The sequence below is a fragment of the Trichosurus vulpecula genome, chromosome 1 (assembly GCF_011100635.1).
Source record: "Trichosurus vulpecula isolate mTriVul1 chromosome 1, mTriVul1.pri, whole genome shotgun sequence".
NCBI classification, from domain to species: Eukaryota; Metazoa; Chordata; class Mammalia; order Diprotodontia; family Phalangeridae; genus Trichosurus; species Trichosurus vulpecula.
Window position 1 is genome coordinate 336,547,223 of NC_050573.1, and position 15,939 is coordinate 336,563,161.

At 37.3% G+C, this 15,939-nt stretch overlaps 1 pseudogene; it reads right to left on the reverse strand.

Moving 5' to 3' along the window:
• Nucleotides 1-211: 211 nt before the first annotated feature.
• On the reverse strand, nucleotides 212-15,421 carry LOC118838003 (annotated as a pseudogene).
• Between the last annotated feature and the right edge of the window lie 518 nt (nucleotides 15,422-15,939).

Consider the following 15,939-nt stretch of genomic DNA (forward strand, 5'->3'; position numbering starts at 1 on the left):
CCCGAAAATCCTAGTCAAATCAAACCAGTTTTCTGTTTTCCCAGCCAAAGGGAAGTGATTAATGCTTTTAGTCTGCCTACTAACAGCCTTCTGCTCTCTACTTGTTTGTATCTAATGGAGAGGTTTCTTTCAACAGATAGTGTGAGTGAATGCTATAATTTTCTTAGACCTGGACAGGTCCCTTAGCTAGAATCTGCCAACCTTTAACATCTTATTCCCAGAAATTTACAATTACAAGTGCATTGGGGGAACCACGTTTGGCATCAGAGATACTGAAAGAAAGAGTAAGTTTAAGGATAGGAATTAAAATGTACAGTTTAGTGCGTCCATCTCTATGGTATAGATAAATAACAAAGAGTTGAATAAATACTCAATTATACTGTTTTATTGGAGGAATTTGAAAAATTTCCATTAGTAAGGTTGCCATTTAATAAGTTAGTGGCAATTAAGAAATTTCTCAGATGTTTTCAGTCATGGATATAGGCTGTTTTATATGTAATGATGGTTCATGAGGAAGTTCCCTTAAATTTGTTTTTTCAAATTAAGCTCCACCTTCTCTTTACACCTCCTCCCTCCTCACTGAGAAAACAAACAAAAAACCCAAACTCCTGTTACTAACATATATAGTCAAGCAAAAGAAATTCTCACATTGGTCTATCTCGATCATGAGTATTCTGGAATTATTATTGGTCATTGAATTGGTTAGTGTTTCTAAGTCCTTCAAATGTGATTGTCTTTACAGTATTGTTCTCCTGGTTCTTCTCACTTCACTCCACATCAGTTAGTTCATAGAAGTCTTCCCAGGTTTCTCTTAAAACATCAATCCCTTTCACCATTTCTTATAGCACAATAGTATTCCATCATATTAATATATCACAAATTGTTCATCCACTCCCCAGTTGATGTGTACCACCTCAGGTTCCAATTTTTTTACCACAGCAATCAGGACTGCTATAAATATTTTGATTTATATAAGTCCTCTTTGTTTGATCTCTTTAGGAGTATAGACCTAGTAGTAGCATCATCGGATAAGAGAGATACACAGTAAAACATTTTTGACATAGTTTCAAATTGCTTTCCAGAATGGCTGGACCAATCCACAACTCCTCCAACAACTTGTTAATATGTTTGTTCACCTACAGCCCCTTTAGAATTTGTTGTTTTCCTTTTTTTTAAAGCAACATTGCAAATTGGATGGATGTGAAGTGGATGCTCAGAGAGGTTTTCATTTGCATTTCTCTATGATTTAGAGAATTTTTCTTGTGGTTATTGATAGCTTAGATTTCTTCCTCCAAAAACTGCCTATTTATATCCATTGACCATTTATAAATTGGGGAATGGCTCTTATTTTTATAAAATTGAATCTGACACATAATATTACCTATAATATTATCACTAGTAACTTGCTACAAATATTTTCACCCCATTTCCCTGCTTCTCTTCTAATTTTAGATACATTGGCTTTATTTGTTCAAAAGCTTTTTTATTTCATATAATACAAAATTTTCCATTTTACCTTCTGCAACCTCTCTCTTGTTCGGTCATGAACTCTTCTTTGGGACCAGGCCTCTTCAACTTGGCAGGGGACCCTGAAAACAAGGGGAGAGATATTTTTATGTATAAAAGAAAATAATTAACAGGATATATACCAGATTAGGTAATCCGATTTCTAATTGGAGAAAACATTAGGGGTTGTCCAACTTGGGAGGGGAAGAGCAAACAGGTGCAATTATCTGAAATAAGAAAAAGAGGCACCTTACTCCCCTATCCCAACTGTCTGTATTCAGTCAAAGGAACAAGGAAGCAGTAACTGATTGACCAGTATGGGGCCAGTTTTCAAATAAAACATATGGGTTGCTTGAGATGTATAATAGTGAGAAAACTTCTTGCATCAATTTTTGGATCAGGCTGGGTTTCTGTTCAGCATAGTCTAAGTCTTTAGATAAGGGTCTTTAAGCAATAGGTAGAGGTGGTTCAGCTTCTCAGCCATGCAGGACTAGGTTCAAATAATACAAAAAAGCTTTAGTATATATTTAAAAAGGAAAAGTAAGTTGTACATAATAGATTTGCAGTTTCATGTGCAATCTTTTTTTCCTATTCTAATTTGTTATGGAAATACTTATTTTATTTCTTAAATTCAGAATTTTTTAAAAAAGACAATATAAACAATGAAAACCCCCAAAAGGATGCAATTAAGTTTTCTCTAATTCACATAACTGAATAAAGTTTTCTTACAAAACAGGAATTGGACTAGATCCAATTTTAACTTGGTTTTCTTCTTTTTTTAAATCATCATCTCCAAAAGTTACTTTGTATATATCTTCTATTTATTTCCCTTGTATAGGCTGCTTCCCCCAATAGAATTTAAGCTGCTTGAGGGCAGGGACAGTTAATTTTTCTCTTTTTATTCCAAGCATCCAGCATAGCTCCTTGAACTAAATGGAACATAAATATTCATTGAATTGAATATTAACTAATTAATTAACTTTGCTCGGCCCTAGGAGGCAGAACTAGGAGAAATGGGAAAAAAAATAGTGAAAGTGAAAGGAAGAATTCAGTTTAATAGAATGAACATCATCTGAACAATTAGAGAACTGTACAAAAGTTGAATGGACTCTCTCCAGAAGTCACGTGTTCCCTTTAGCTTGTCTTTATGTAGCAGAAGAGCATTATTTATAAAGTGTTGGAAAGGGGTTTCCTGAGCAGGTACAAGTTAGACTAGAAGACCTCTGTAATCACTCTCAACTTTAAATCCTATGACGTTATGAGCATCTTGGTTGAGAACATTTACCGGAAGATCCTACATGAAACCATGACCCTTTTGAAGTGTTGTGCTAAAGTGTGACCTGTAAATATCTATACTTTTTACTTATGAGTTGGCATTTTAACTACTCTATCATTGATGTAATAGAGACCTAAGCTTTGAATCAGGAAGGCATGGGTTCAAGTCCTGCATTTGACCTACACTGGCTATCAATCCTTGGGTAAGTCATTTAACCTCAATGCCACAAGCAAATCTCAAAGAATATAAACTATAGATAATTTGCATATGGATGGAGTCTCCATGTAAGGAGTTGCTCAGACAGATAAAAATCACAGGACCAGACAACCACCCCCCAACAAAAGGAAAATAAAATTTTACTATGACACACACAAAAAGAAATTTCTCATTTAAAGGGGGTATTTGCTTTTGTAATGACAATGTTTCCTCCAGTCCCATTAAGCATATGTTAGAAGGAACCTGCTTCCTTGCATGTTGAAATGTTTTTCTAAATGCAAGTGTGATTATATTGATTTGACATTTTCACAGCAGCAAAATGTTTAGAATATATACAAGTGAAAAACATTTTTAGTGAATGCACATAAGCCATATCACTAATAACATTTTTTTTCAACATTCAAAGTGTCTGGAGAGTATCAATTCCACCATATTTTGCCAACTGCAATAATAAATAAAGCTTGTTCCTTTGCAGCCATGGCATGCTAACTAAACACTGAAATCATTATTTGTTTATACTACCTGGAGTTTACAGTCTTATAGTTTTCTTTTTTTCTCTCTCTCTTAAATGGTTTAACTTGGATTTTAAGACCCTCTTAGCTATTCATTTATTTCCTCTTTTCTCTCCAACTCTTCTACCCTTTGAAGACAAATTTTAAAAAATGGAAATAATCCAATGATAGGTCTTAGGACGCTATTCCTTGGATAAGAATGTTAGACATAACAGAGAATCATTTCATTGTGTAAACTGACAGAAAAACTCTCTCGAGTATTCAGACAATTTCAAGGTCAAAGATGTAATTCGGTAATTTTTTAATCAGGAAAAGCAGATGGAGGTTACTAGGAATGGGCTCGGGGTCAATGGAATAGCCCAAGCAGAAAGGAGGAGGGGAAGGAGAGAAATTGGACCCTGAATTGTCTCCATAGATACTCTTCAAATTTGGTCTCCTGGGGATCCTTTCTGGTCCCTCCACTCAATTTATGGCACCTCCCAATGTGATAAACCTTCATACTTGTTATTCTTTCTTGATATTTATTATAAAATAAGCCAGAAAAACTAGATAAGTCATGAGATAGGGGTAGGGAGAAAGTGACATTTTATTAAAGTTAATGTACTTTTACATATGGTATAACAAAGCATCAGACTTGTAGTAAAAAGAATATTGATACTTAATACCTCTACGACCATGGCCATGAAACTTTTTTTTCTCTCTAAGCCTTATCTCTCTTAACTGGTAAACAGGTATGATAATACTTGGACTACCCATGTCAGAGAATTCTAGGCTCCAAACATATTATATTATATTATATTATTTCAAAAGCAATTTAGTCGAGCAACTTCCAAGTAAGCTTTAAATTTTACATTAAAATGAGTACTTCTCACTATTTTATATATTTGAAGAAAAGCCCTTATATGAACATATGGTCATATAAATATTCTGTGTAAAAATAGTGAGCACAATTGGACTCCTTGGATAGGAAAGTGCTAAAGGGCTAGGCAGGAACACTTGCTTTTGAGGTAAAGAGTAGACCGGAAATTGAGTAGTCCTAGGACTGGTCCCAGAGCAAGATGTTTGTCCTTAACCTCTATTTTCCTTAAATGGTTTGAATGTAGGAATGCTATTCTGAGAATTCTATAAGGATTAAATTTTTAGAAAATAAATCCCACTTGTTAATTGGAAATTTCTAGATAAATAAGAAACAGAAAAAGCACAGAATTGGGAGTCCAGAGACCAGAGTGTTTTCAGTAGTTCTGCCAAATACTACCTTTGTGACCATCAGAAGTTCACTGAATCTCTCTGGGGCACCATTTCTCCATCTAGAAAATAAAGGAATCGGATTAGGTGATTTTTGAGGTCCTGTCTACCCCTCCAAATGATTAAGTGTTTAGCAGTTGCCTTACTTTTGAAACTTTGAAGACGAATTTATCTCCTTAGAGGATCTAATGAACTCTGCTGTTTTGTTTTCATGGAGGAGTTTGTGTAATGAATCTGAGCAGTTGATATAATGACATTTAGCTTTACACTTGGTTAGAAGCCCAACCTCCCTTTACTGTATCACTAAATTGATACATTAAGCAAGTCAACTTATCTCCCTGTGTTCAGCTCCTCAGCTATAAGATGGAAACAATAGTACCGTCCTAAGTCATGGGGTTGCTGTGAGGAATGTGGTTTGCAAACTGGGATACTGAACAAATCTGAGCTGTTATCACATTGGGGTTAGAAGATTTTAAAACTGGACTCCAAACTACATTGTTATGCTTTACCAGCACTTAGAAATACATGACTTCCCTAGCTTACTGGGTGCTTGATTGGTTTGCTTATTGTATCTAAGAAATGATAGGAAAAAAGGTAATTCTGATTAAGACAAAGAGATGTTCTACTAAAATATAGTCCGCTTTGCCAAAATTGAACGTCATTGTAATTTACTCTCCTATTAAGAAAAAAATAAATATAGGATATGGAATTGGAGTAAAAAAAGAAAGAAGTAAATTAAGAAATAATAGATTGAAAATATATAAACCCATAACTAATTCTATTGTGAGTTTCATGCAACCAAAACTGTCCTCCTCTTTCTAGGGAAATTTTTAGCACTTTAATATAGGAAAGAATTGAGCAAAATTGTGCTAGAAGACCCATAGGTCACCAAAATGATGAGTATAGGCCACCACATTGAATATTCAAACAGTATTCAATTCTACTTGACTTTGGTTTTAGCTTTTAACTTGAGCAAAGAAGCCTGGTTTTTAGTCATGGCTTCATCCTTCAGTAGTTACATGACAAATCACTTCACTTTTCTGGGCCTTTGTTTCCTTTTTTGTAAGAAGAGTAGGTTGGTTTAGAAGAGTTCTAGTTCTAATGTTATACGTTTATAATCCACATCAGATGGAATTATTATGTAGTCTTGTGTTGGTGGTAGAAAGAACATATTAAAATAATAATATTGTGTTACTCTTTGAAAGAAATGTCATTGATTATCCTACAAATAGAATAATTGTTCTAGTTGTTCTGGTAGTAGTAAACACATGCATCCTTTTTTGGCCACTCTTTGTTGTGGCACGTATTAGTAAAAATGGCTTGAATTAAAATTAAGGTTGTAGCCTTTAGACATAGACTTTGACTGTGCACCAAACACTTCTCTTTACCAGGAATTAACCAAGAGAGTTAAATAGTCACAATCAAAATACAGAGTAACGAAGAAAAGAAGCCCATTGGATAAATCATTGGTAGGAAGAAGGCCTACTTTTCAGTTTTTTTTAAATTTATTTATTTAACATATTTAGTTTTCAGCATTGATTTTCACAAGAGTTTGAATTACAAATTTTCTCCCCATTTCTACCGTCCTCCCCCCCCACTACAAGATGACGTATATTCTGGTTGCCCTGTTCCCTATTCAACCCTCCCTTCTGTCACCCCACTCCCCTCCCATCCCCTTTTCCCTTCCTTTCTTGTAGGGCAAGATAAATTTCTACACCCCATTGCCTGTGTATCTTATTTTCTAGTTGCATGCAAAAACTTTTTTTTTTTGTTGTTTTTGAACATTTGTTTTTAAAACTTTGAGTTCCACATTCTCTCCCCTCTTCCCTTCCCACCCACCCTCCCTAAGAAGTCAAGCAATTCAACATAGGCCACATATATATCATTATGTATAACCCTTCCACAATACTCATGTTGTGAAAGACTAACTATATTTTGCTCCTTCCCAACCCATCCCCCTTTATTGAATTTTCTCCCTTCACCCTGTCTCCTTTCGAACATGTTTGTTTTTGTCTACCTCCACCCCCATCAGCCCTCCCCTCCATCATCCCCCCCCATTTTTTTTATCTTCTTCCCTCTTCTTTTCTGTGGGGTAAGATACCCAATTGAGTATGAATGGTATTCCCTCCTCAGGCCAAATTTGATGAGAGCAAGATTCACTCATTCCCCCCTCACCTGCCCTCTCCCCTCCTCCCACAGAACTGCTTCCTCTTGCTACCTTTATGTGAGAAAATCCACCCCATTCTATCTCTCCCTATCTCCCTCTCTCAGTATGTTCCTCTCTTATCCCTTAATTTGATTTTATTTCTTTTAGATATCTTCCCTTAATCTTCAACTCACCCTGTGTCTGCTCTTTCTCTCTCTCTCTCTCTCTCTCTCTCTCTCTCTCTATATATATATATATATATATATATATATATATATATATGTATATATATACACACACACATACATATATACATACATGCACATTCACTTATATATATACATATATATATATATACATAAACATATATATATATATATGCATATTCCTTTCAGCTACTATGATATTGAGGTCTCATGAATCATACACATCATCTTTCTATGTAGGAATGTAAACAAAACAGTTCACCTTTAGTGAGTCCCTTATGATTTCTCTTTCTTGTTTACCTTCTCATGCTTCTCTTGATTCTTGTGTTTGAAAGTCAAATTTTCTATTCAGCTCTGGTCTTTTCACTAAGAAAGCTTGAAAATCCTTATTTTATTGAAAATCCATATTTGGCCTTGGAGCATGATACTCAGTTTTGCTGGGTACGTGATTCTTGGTTTTAGTCTTAGCTCCATTGACCTCCGGAATATTGTATGCCAAGCCCTTTGATCTCTTAATGTGGAAGCTGCCAGATCTTGGGTTATTCTGATTGTGTTTCCACAATACTCAAATTGTTTCTTTCTGGTTGCTTGCAATATTTTCTCCTTGATCTGGGAGCTCTGGAATTTGGTGACAATATTCCTAGGAGATTGCTTTTTGGGATCTATTTGAGGAGGCAATCTGTGGATTCTTTCAATTTCTATTTTGCCCCGTGGCTCTAGAATATCAGGGCAGTTCTCCTTAATAATTTCTTGAAAGATGATATCTAGGCTCTTTTTTTGACCATGGCTTTCAGGTAGTCCAATAATTTTTAAATTATCTCTCCTGGATCTATTTTCCAGGTCAGTGGTTTTTCCAATGAGATATTTCACATTGTCTTCCATTTTTTCATTCCTTTGGTTCTGTTTTATAATATCTTGATTTTTCATCAAGTCACTAGCTTCCACTTGCTCCAATCTAATTTTTAAGGTAGTATTTTCTTCAGTGGTCCATTGGACCTCCTTTTCCATTTGGCTAATTCTGCCTTTCAAGGCATTCTTCTCCTCATTGGCTTTTTGGAGCTCTTTTGCCATTTGAGTTAGTCTATTTTTTAAAGTGTTGTTTTCTTCAGTGTATTTTTCAGTATTTTTTGGGTCTCCTTTAGCAAGTCATTGACTTGTTTTTGATGGTTTTCTCGCATCCTTCTCATTTCTCTTCCCAATTTTTCCTCTACTTCTCTAACTTGCTTTTCCAAATCCTTTTTGAGCTCTTCCATGGCCTGGGACCAGTTCATGTTTTTCTTGGAGGCTTTTGGTGTAGGCTCTTGCACTTTGTTGACTTCTTTAGGCTGCATGTTTTGGTCTTCTTTGTCACCAAAGAAAGAATCCAAAGTCTGAGACTGAATCTGGGTGTTTTTTTGCTGCCTGGCCATATTCCCAACCAACTAACTTGACCCTTGAGTTTTTCAGCGGGGTATGACTGCTTGTAGACTACAGAGTTCTATGTTCCACGTTTGGGGGGGATGTGCCAGCTCTGCCACACCAGCAGTCCTCCTTCCCAAGAACCCACAATCTGGACTGGGCTTAGATCTTCAGCAGGCTGTGCACCCCTGCTCTGATCTGCCACTTAACTCCTCCCACCAGGTGGGCCTGGGGCCAGAAGCAACTGCAGCTGTAGCTGCCCCACCTCTGCTGCCCCGGGGGCAGTGGCCAAACCTGGAACTCCTTCCCCTCCCGCAGTTTTTCCCACTAACCTTCTCTGCTGTCTTTGGTGTTTGTGGGTTGAGAAGTCTGGTAACTGCCGCAGCTCACTGATTCAGGGCGCTAGGGGCCGCTCCGCCCGGCTCCTCGTCTGGTTGGTCCAAGCCGCTCATGCTGGGCTCTGCTCTGCTTCGCTCCCAGCTCCCAGCTCTGTGTGGGATAGACCTCACCCAGAGACCATCCAGGCTGTCTTGGGCTGGAGCCCTGCTTCCCTCTGCTGTTTTGTGAGTTCTGCAGTTCTAGAATTGGTTCAGAGCCATTTTTTATAGGTTTTTAGAGGGACTCAGCGGGGAGCTTACGCTAGTCCCTGCTTTCCGGCCGCCATCTTGGTTCCACCCCCAGAAGTACTATTTTTCAGTTTTTTAAAACAAATTAAAGGTTCCTTGGTAATATATGGGTAAAGACATGGAAAGAATTTTCCAAGTGGAAGAGAGCAAATAACTGACTAGAAGTCATCTTTTGAGAAAGAGAAATTGTGGGAAGAGTCAAGAACTTGGACAAAGAATAAGTTTTTGAACATCAGCTAAGAAACAGCTGATAGGGAGATAGTTTGAAAGAAACAGAAACATTGCAATGTAGCAGTAAGCACCAGATGAGGTGTTCTAAAATACGACCTTTTAGTGAATATAACATAAAACCATCATTTTAGAGGTTTGTGTAGAGTAAGTTAGTGAAATAAACAGTTGGTTGTTCAAGGTTATGAAGACTGATATCACCAAGGGGTTGTTATGGAGAGGAATTGAAGTCATGAGCAATGAGACAGAATGACCTGATTGCTGTTAGTTGTCAAAAATTATAGAGTTATAGGAAATAGTCAATCATGGAAGAACGGGAATGTCTCAAGAATAATTCTAATGACAAAAAATTCTGATATGAATGAAAATTATCTAACTAGATCTATGTGAATTCATCGTGAACTCATTACCAAGTTAAGACCCATAAAAGATATGACATATATGAGGATGGAAGCAGAGGCAAACAATTGAACATAAATACAAAAATTTAATGTAGTCTTGAAGTCACAAGTGTTAAAGCCCAGAGACATTTAAGGAAAACAAGATATGCTAAAAACAATAAAGGTATTTGCTTTGTTATTTTGGGGAAGACAGAAACGTGTAAGAAAGGGTAGCACTACTGTCTGAGTATGATAAGAGATGTTAGAGAGAAGGCAGAACTACTTAACTCATATTTTGCTTCTGTTTCCTCTGCCAAAGAGAAAACCTTTAGATTTTTAGAACACAATGGTAAATAGGGAGATAGGGCACAAACTAACTAGAAAGATAGGAAAAGTGTCTAGCAGCCTTTAATGAGATCAAGTCACCAGGACCATTAACTATATCTGAGAGAACTGAAAAAAATAGTGGATGTGGTTGCTTAGTCACTATTACTGATCTTTTCAGTGACCTTTTGAAGATCATGGAATATGGGAAGAATCCTGCAGGATTAAAGAACGAAAAATGCTTCTGTCCATAGCCCCCAATTTTCAAAAATGTAGTAGACAAAGAGAAGAATGTGTAATCTGAAGGAATATAAGCACATTAAAGGAATGACAAATGAGCATTAAGAAAAGGATGTGGTGGTTAGAAAGACCCAATACATCATAAAAAAGAACATATCATTCCATGCAAGTATCCTTTATTAATATGTTCAAAATCATATATTTAAAACCAAGAATTAGAATTATTTACAACGAAGAAACAGTATCAACTAAGGCAAATCAACGATGCTCCCATTCCTACTTTGACATTGTAGAAATTGTAGCTGAAGCTGTAAAACTATAACTTAATATCCCTTAGAAAAGAGACAAAATTATGCCTATCTATATATCACATGCTGGTATTCTGTAAGACTACAGTGTGAGGGTCCTGGTATGAACAGCTCCCTAAACTCATTTCAATGTTACTGATGGCATCCTCCTGGATGAACAGTGTATCATCCTTACTGAGCAGTTAACATTTCTAAACAACATTCTTTACCATGGGTCTGTGAGGGAAGTGGGGCAAGTACTACTAGGATTTTACAAAGAAATTTGTTGACACTAACCCTGACCCTGGGTTTGTGCCTATGAAAAATGCTCCCCTCAAATGGAGCCTAAAATGGGCCCACATGGAAAAAGGAAGACTAGGTGGCACTGGGGCCTTGGGAGGCACATGCTAAGGCATACATTTCTTCTGAATCCTTAACACAGTAGTGCATCTCTACTGGTTGAACCACCAGATAGAAATATGGTAAACATGTCAGAAAACAAGCAAAACATTATACTGAATTTTAGCTTTTAAACAAATACACACAAATATATTAAAAATATAGAAAAATATATGAGTGCAAAATGTAGCAGAATATGTGTTATGGAGTTTATAAAAATTCCTCACCAAGCTATGCTTGGACTAAATGGCTAACTGTCAACCCTAATTCAACCCTAATCACCTAGAATGTCATGTCACAACATGTCCAAACAGCAGGGCAAATCTTTTCTTTTCAAAAGATTCAGAGTTAGCCTTGCTGCTCAGGCATTCTTTGGCCAGCAGTCAAGTACCTCAACTTCTGGCACTCATAGTCATGGTTTTTCCAGTTGTTTGCATGAGATGCTTAGAATACTTTTGATTACTAATCATGCTTTTATTTTTCATTTGTTCTCCATTGAGACCTACTGGGTTTGTTGTGATCTTCCAGAGTAAACAGTAAGCACTTGAATCACTAACTACTTTGGAACATTTCTATGTTTGTAGCACACTAATTTTTGGGAAAGGACAGGAAAAGCAGACTGCCTTAATGTTGTATCCTTCAGTATATGGCTTAATTTAATATCATTTGATAATCAGTTGTACCTAAGGCTATAGAACTCTGTCTTTCTCTCTGGCTTTCTTAAAATTAGCATTGCCTGTTTGATTGTTGGCTTGTCACCAAACAGGGCAGCTTCACTTTCTGTAGTTGGAAATCTTCTCTGGTCCATGGCAGGATAGTCCTTTGTAACAACAATGTTGCTAGCAGCTGCTGTGGAAGTGAAAAACTAACAAGAACAACAACAACAAGAGCACACAGGAGAGCTGCTAGCACAGGCTATTTGATCTGCTTTGCTAAGGAAAGCAATTTTAAGGGGTTAACAGTCTCATTTTGATTAAACATACATATATCATTTACTTAGTTCAGGGGGAAAAGTCAGCACCCTGAACTTCAGAGCATATACCAACAGAAATTACAAGCAGAAATTATAAACAGAGGAAAATAACACAAATCAACAGACAGGCTTTTGTCTGATCAAGACATCACATACATGTGAGAGAGAAGCACCAGCATCTGGGCTTTCAAAGCTGGGGTGGGGTGTTGAATGGCTACCCAGAGTCTCGTCACCAACACTCTTCCAATGAGTGTACCCCCAAAAGCAAAACAACAACCTTAGAGCACATATACCCTGTTCAGGGCCCTGAGGACTCAGCACCTACTTAGCAAAATGGTGTGGGAAAGATCTTTAATCACCAGTACCACATCATATACATTGGTTCCAATCAATGACTCTTGATTCAAACAAAGGCAAGACTCAAAGACACTCAATTGCCTCAGTACTGAGAAGCACTCCAAAACAACAAAGGTCCCATTTTACCTGCTGATTCAAACAAAGGCAAGACTCATTAAAGGCACTTGATTACTTTACCATTCCAAAAGAGAAAACAGTAAAAAAAATTCCCACCCTGCTTAACATTACATCCTTCTGAAATTGCTTTAATTTTTTTCTTTTTTTCTTTAGAGATAAGCTTTTATCTTTGACGATATTCTCTAAAAAGTTTTGCAATTGCAACCTGAGAGGTAGAAACTCCCTGTTCATCAAATTTCTGGGGGTTTATCTGCTTACAATAGGAGTAAGTTGGCAAAGCAGAAATCAGTTCACCCCCAGGATAATAATAGGGCCCTTCCTCAGATAGGCCAGGAGCTTCTCCTCAGCTGCCTGTAAGTGGGAACACACTTGAAAAATTTCTTGATGATGAGCCATCAGAAAGGAAACTAATTGTGTAGCAAGAAGCTTGTCAAGATTGACTTCCTCAGCACAGCACAGCACAGCACAGCATACATCGGGAAAACATCTGTATTGTTCGTGATCTTGTTCCCATTGTATCAACATTCTGACTCATCCCAGAAATCATTCTCAGTAGAAGTTGGAGCTTTCTCTGCTTTGACAGAGGAAGCAACAAGCAGCAGATCTGTAGGGCATCGATGGAAACCCTTTCTAAATGAGGCTGCAGTAAACCCAATATATTAACAAATAACTCATAACATTTGAAAGTAAGTACGGTTCTAGAAAATAGTCAGCAATGGTTAGGAACACATCTTGTTCAAATCCAACATAAGTTGGTTGACTGGGGTCGTAATTTCTTGGCCAATTTACTAGATACTTCATAGCATATAATACCCAGTGAGGAAGGTCATCTGCTTTGTTTTACAATACAACTACTCCACGTTTAGTTGTATTGTTCAGGTTACATATTATATACTGAGGCATTAGTTATGTTGGATTGAAAACTTCTAAAGATGGTATACCTAAAATGGTTTGTAAGTGTATCAAAATAATGTCTCCAAATTTCTTCAATATCTTCTTGGCTTATTTCCCTTTCCTCCACTGGGTTTTCTTTATTTTCATCTCTAATTTCACTTCTAATATTTTCTGTATTTTCCTGATTGGTTGGTTGTTGTCCTTCATTCTCAAAGAGGATCAAAATGACACCACTATGCTAGAGTCAAGTTTTAGTGTGTCTTACTCTGGCTGATCAGACCAATAAAAGCTCAGTATACTCTACTGCAGGTCAGGCACAGATAGTCCATGTGAACATTTGGGGTGGATTCTCTAAATTTGCATGTCCTGGGTTTCCTTTGAGCTGTTTCAATTCTGCTTTGCTCATAGAGTACAACACCTTCTTTGATGTAGACACACCATGCCGAGCAGTCCTGTGCCAGTATCTCCCATGTCACACAATCAATTCCAAAGTTCTTAAGAGAGACCCTGTGAGTGTTCTTGTATTGCTTCTTCTGACCACCATGTGAGCACTTGCCCTGTGTGAGTTGTCCATAAAATAGTCTTTTTGGCAACCATACGTTTTATATTCAAATTGGAACTATACTGTCTGAAGCAGAGTTTGAATGCTTGGCAGTTTAGATCAAGAAAGAACCTCAGTGTCTGGTACCTTATCTTGCCAGATGATCTTCAGAATCTTCCTAAGACAATTCAAATGGAAGTGATTCAGTTTCTTGGCATGGTGCTGGTATACTGTCCAGGTTTCACAGGCATACAACGAGGTCAGCACCACAGCTCTGTAGACCTTCAGTTTGGTAGTCAGTCTAATACCTCTTCTCTCCCATACTTTCCTTTGGCACTTGCTAGACATTGAGCTAGCTATGGCAATTGCATGCCTCAACCTCATTATCAACATGTACATCCCTAGAAAGTATGCTAACAAGGTAAGTGAACTTATCCACAGCATTCAAAACTTCTCCATTTGCTGTAACCAATGGTTCCACATTATGGATGGGGTGGTGGTGGCTAATGGAGCACCTGTGTTTTCTTGGTGTTAATTATTAGGTCAAAATTAGCACAAGCAGCTGATCTATACTTTGTTGCATCCCAACTTCAAACAGAAAATCGTGCACCAACACTCCCTCCACTTCGGTTGTGGCTTGTAGCCTTTTCAAGTTGAAGAATTTACCATCAGTGCGGTAGCTGACCTTGATACTGTGTTCATCCTTATTGAAAGCATTTGACAGTACAGCTCAAAACTTCATGCTAAAAAGCATAGGAGTGAGCACACAGCCTTGTTTCACTGCATTGGTGACTGGGAAAGCCCAAAAGCATTGCCGATTATCTAGAAATTGGGCAAGCATACTTTCATGAAATGGAGGTATGATGTTGATAAATTTCTCCGAGCAGCCAAATTTTGATATAATTTTCCATAAGCCCTCACGACTCACAGTATCAAAGGCTTGATCAGATCTACCAACATTGTGTACAGACCTCTGTTCTGCTCCTGGTGTTTCTCCTGGAGTTGTTGGGCAGCTAACACCATATCAACTGTTCCTTGGCCCTTTCTGAAGCCACACTGGCTCTCAGGTAGATAACCATCTTCAATTTTCCTGATAGACATGCTTTTTAGGAGTTCTGTGAGATAAGTGCTATAACTTAAAGATTCTTTCTCTTTAGAAATGTTGTCTAAGCTGCTTTTTTTTTCAATTCTGGATGATGGTGTGGTAAAGTTTTGAGTGGAGAAGCTGTAGGAAATCTGAATAGCTGATCGTTGTCATCAAGATTTTCTGATCCCTAATCTTCCTTTAATATCATCAATTACATGATTCCTGAGGAACTTTCTTAACAATTGAACAGTCTGTTGTCTTGTAACTTCAAGACCTAAATTGCTATTACTTCTTAATAGTTCATGATGCCAATCTACTGCTTCATAGGCAGTAAAAGCTGTTGCCACATTTTTTTAAAGTGCTGCCTGTGTTTTCTTAGAAACATTCCTGCTTGAAAACAGGTAGTAACTTCATTCTATAGCTTGGTAGCCTTGTAGGGCCATAGTGTTCCCTCCACCTCCATGCTCTATGCTTGGCTCTGTTAACGCCACAGGCTTCCTCCCATGGCAATGCCTGGGAGACTGAGCAGGAAAGCCCCCTTGGCCTCCGCCACCTCCATTCCTGCCAGCACCAACTGTCTGCCCGTGTCTTGAGAGTGTATTAATGGGATAATTCTTAAGCAAAATAGTCTTGGTGATAATCATAAAAAACAAAATAGACAATTTCAGTAAGGTAAATTTTAAAACTTCTGAATAACAAATAAAAAACAATGAAGAAGGAATAAGAGAAACTATTAATAGAAAAATATGTACATCAATTAACGCTGTTAAAATTTTGAAATTCTTGATATGTAGGGGATTCAAACAAATATAGAAGGCTAATAGTCACTTCCCAGTAGGGAAATGATAAATTAATATGAATTATTTTTAATAGAATTCCAAACTCTAAGTGATAAAACATGAGTAGTAAGAGAAATGCAAATAAAATCCATTCTGATATTTTGCCTTACATTATGAAAATTTGCAAATGTGATGAAATTTG